This window comes from Octopus bimaculoides, chromosome 20 (assembly GCF_001194135.2).
Source record: "Octopus bimaculoides isolate UCB-OBI-ISO-001 chromosome 20, ASM119413v2, whole genome shotgun sequence".
Lineage (NCBI taxonomy): Eukaryota > Metazoa > Mollusca > Cephalopoda > Octopoda > Octopodidae > Octopus > Octopus bimaculoides.
The window spans coordinates 36,453,626-36,455,073 of NC_069000.1; positions in this window are offsets into that span (position 1 = coordinate 36,453,626).

The following is a 1,448-nucleotide window of genomic DNA, read 5'->3' on the forward strand; positions in this document are numbered from 1 at the left end:
ATATATACAGGGTAAAGGCTAAAAACCCCTCTTCGGTCATTAATGGCCGTGGGATTGAACCTAGAAAGAATGATCATGGGATTGCACCGAGGCACAAGTCCAGGCAAAGTTGTTTTATGGAAGACCAGCAGTCCCCCAAGCATACCGGCCTTCCCTCTGCACGTCACCAATGTTACCCAAGGAAAAGGCAAAGACCGATACAGCTTGGCACCAGTGACGTCACAACTCATTTCTACAGCTGAATGAACTGGAACAACATGAAATAGCCTTGCTCAAGAACTGACTAACTCGTGATTGTGAACCCGACACTCTAACCATGCGCCACTGTATCATCGTATCAACCAGACTATCGAATGTTGTTATACACCGCTGTTTACAATACTTTTCCTCGCATTGTTGTAGTTTTCCAGTGATGCGATGCCGCTGGCTAGGCGGGTAGCCCAGCATTCCTCATGAACGGAATGCTAGTTCGACGCAGAGTTACCTGTTTACAAATGAGTGGACACATCACTTTAAGAGTTTTGCTCAAAAACACACTGCACTGCCAGTCTGAGAATCGAAACTACGATTTTGCGATCGTGAATGCAACACACTAACCACACGACCGCGTGTCCCCCCCCCACTCCCTACATAGTTTCTATCCACCAAATTCACTCATGTCATTATTCGGCCCTGGGCTACAGTAGAAGACAGTTGCCTAAAGTGCTACCTAGTGGAACTGAACCCGAAACCATGTGACTGCAAGCGAACTGCTTAACCGTAGTTGATGTACGTAAACAAAAAACAAAAACAAACTAGAGCGTGGAATTACCACTTCTCAGAGAAGACACTTCTTTTCTTATCCCAGTGAAAAACATAGAATATTCATTATTAACGTATCTTTGTTATCGTTATCTAATGTTATTTTTGTAGTTTTCTTACAATTGTTAATTACATTCTTTTATTTAATGCAAATGCCCCTGTTTTTCTTGCTTTATTTTGTTTGCTTTTTGTATTTGTATCCCGTCATTGGATTGCTTGTCTCTCAACATTATAGACCCTTGTGGCTAATGAGAGAAACCGTTATTATTATTATTTACATTATAGAAATTGTAGAAGAATAATTTTAACCGTGCAAAAACATACAAAACTGTTGAATTCAATTTTATTCCCGTTCATTTCTTAATAGTTCGACCTATCGCCGAAGTGTCAAAAAAGGTTTCGCCGCATTTCTGCGAAGACATATTCTACCGCATTTTCAATGGAAACTGTGTCAATGACCAGACAGTTCCGTAGTTAGAGAAATGAGCTAGGGGTCGGGTGTGGGAAGGTTGAGTGAGTCGGCAAAATCAAGGACCGTCCTGGGCAGCACATACTCTTGTTACGTCAGTTTAATAGGTCGTACTATCAAAGAATAAACGAAAAGTGGCTATAAAACCTTGTAACGTTTATGTCTTTGTTTTGCAAGA